Below are 3,038 nucleotides of genomic sequence, written 5' to 3'. Positions count from 1 at the left end.
CAGGTGTAAAATACATACAGCCCACACAGAAAAAAAAATAGACTATACCAAGTTTTCCTTCAAATTTTACAATAAAGTGGTTTTATTAATATGTCTGGGCATCATTAACATTTTGAAAATACTAAAATTCCTAAAATTAACACATTTTCTCAGTTTAAGTAATAACTTATTCTTCTGCTAGTGGGAACTCAACTGGAAAACTCCAAGGCTGTTACAGAGTCAGTCTTTTTTATCTCAGCAGTTTCTGACACACCTCTAGTTCTCCATCATGAAATCCTGGCTCTCAAACTTTATAATTCTTTCCAAAGAACAAGAACTAGAAAATTGCCAAAGCATTTATCCAAGTGACAATTTTTACTAGTTTTCATTGTATAGTATATGTTTTTATTTGAAAAAAAACTGCACAAAACTGTCACATTTATGGCACTGACATGTATATCTGGTGTATACCTCCACTAAGTGGCTTAAGTGTGATCCAGGGAATAGAAAGAGACAACTTACTACCGCAGCTCGTCTGTCCTATACACACAAACCAACCATGGCATGAACATGCACACAGACCAGATAAGTACACAATCAGAAATGCAAACTCAGTCTTTTTTCTCTCTTCTATATTTTTTCAATGGTCACATTCAACTTTTGTTAAAATTTGTAGCATAAACTTGAACTCTTTACATTTACATATGGAGAATATTTGACTTTCATTATTTACTTCTTTATATTTTTATATAGTACTTTGTTGTCTCTTTAACTAGTTATAATGGTTAGGCATTGAAATATTTGCCTACACACTTCATCTGCTATGTTTCTACAGAGTCATTTATTATTCACAATTTTGAATTATTATATAGGTACATATTTTTGTATAAGTGATAGTGTAAGGTTTCCTGCCTCAAACAAAACTAAAAACTTTGTTATAGGTGAATTAAATACTGTGGTTGCAAACTTTGTTGTGACTTCAAACATTATTTCATAAAAATTTTTTAAAATGTGTGTTTTAGTTACTATTATGTTGTTAAATATAGTCTTTTTCCTGCTCTTTATAAAAGTCTTTCTGGTATTTTGGAGGCTTTGTACTCTTTTTCATTGTGTTCTTAATGTTAAGACCTTGACTCCATGCTTAATTTGTTTAATCTGCTTTGTCAACTTTTGTGTTTGCAATACACAACAGTGTCTTGCAAGTAATATCAAAAATAAATTAATTAGAAATTAATTTTTTTGGTTACTGGCATAAGGTTTACAGAGACGTAATAGAAAATAGAAAATATCTTCCCTTTCCTTACCCATTCTTGAAACCACTGCAGACCACAGAAATTCCACAAAACTTGTTTTATACCTGGGGTCACGAATACTTTTCATGTGTGAACCACCTTTATCTGGTTTTATTAAGACTATGCATGTATTTTCAGGATTATCTCACTTTCCTGCAAAGAGCCCTCACAGAAGTAATGACTCACCCCTGACTTACAGTTATTTAATACAGAATTGTGAGCTAAGAGACATGAAAACCATTCTTTGTTAAGTAGAAATTCTGTTTTAGAGACAAATAAATGTCACTGTAAGGAAGAAAAGAAAAATTAGTTCAAATACTCAGTTTTTCTTTTTTAATGGTAGAGTACATCTTATAATCAAAGAGTAGCAGGATTATGTGTGTGTGTTGTGTATATATACATAGGTGTATGAGAGTATTTGAACACACACATGCACACAGAGGACAGAGAAACACATTGGCTGTTCTGCTCTCTAACTCTCCTTCTTTTGACAAAGTCTTTCACTGAGCCTGGAGCTATGCTGATGGGCAGCGAGCTCTAGCTATCCCCCTGTCTTCACTCCTCTCAGAATTACTAGAAAAACAAGTGCATGAGGGCACGCCCACATTTTTAATGGGGATTGTGGGAATTTTAAAACAGATCCTCATACTTGGGCAGAACATTTGATGCTAAGTCATCTATATGGCCCAGTTCTAATTATTTTCATAACTCATGTTAATTTTGCCTCCTCAATTATAGATTCAAACTTGCTTAAGACTATGTTCCGTATGTTTTAGATTGCTAAGGAGAATTTAAAGTTGGGTTAGATATACTAAAAGTAGCGAGATATTTTTCAAGCTTACTGTAGTAAAGGACATAATCTCATTGGGAAGTTTTAATTAATTTCCAAGGGTTCATATTTGTTAGGACTTAATTTCTCTACAGAAAAGTACTGATGTCAGCACTTAGAAATTCTCTCAGGATTTGTCAGAGGCTTTTAGTTTCCCACACAAAGTCCATAGCTGTTAATGCCTGTGGGTAGCCTGTGATCTTCATTTTTCCACCTCCATGGTTGTGAAATCAAGGTACGTAGGCATTTTTAGCTTCGGAGACCTTGACTATAAAGCAAATACACACATTCAGAAAGTGCCGCTCAGTGAAATCCAGGTAAGAGAAGCATTCTGTATTTTTACCTTAAAAAAACAAACAATGTTTACATTTTAAATTATTAAATAAATGTTAATTTCTCCTAAATATTGACTTTTCTCTTGACTATGTAGCCCATTTCAAAATTCAAAGACATGTGGAACAAATTTGAAGTACATTACTGTAATCAATCTATCTTTATGATTGTAATATATGATTGCAGAATCCCCATATATAAAGGTAAGATGGCAAATGAACCACTTAAGTACTTCAGACATACATAAAGTAATTTCCAATAATGATTCACACATGTCATATAATTAATTTTTTTAACAAAGGAATTTCTATTACTTCCTCTTGATGTTTTGATTACTGGAAAACACAAGCATTTTGGCCATAAGGTATTATAATAAAATTTGTAAGTCAATGTGTCTCAATGAATCAGTATGTATTAAGAGATAGTACCATTCCAAAGTAAAATGAAATTTGGATTCAGCATTCCAAAATTCACACATTTATCTTTAGGGTTTGGAAATAAAAGAACTTAATCCATCTTCACATGTCCCTATCCTGACATAGCATATCTCATAGAGCATAATTTTCTTTTCTTTTTTTTAATCAACAAATTTTATTTTTTAATTT

This window comes from Alexandromys fortis, unplaced genomic scaffold (genome assembly GCF_014885135.2).
Source record: "Alexandromys fortis isolate MF-2015 unplaced genomic scaffold, M_Fortis_MF-2015_v1.1 scaffold_4, whole genome shotgun sequence".
NCBI classification, from domain to species: Eukaryota; Metazoa; Chordata; class Mammalia; order Rodentia; family Cricetidae; genus Alexandromys; species Alexandromys fortis.
This window is presented reverse-complemented; position numbering follows the sequence as displayed.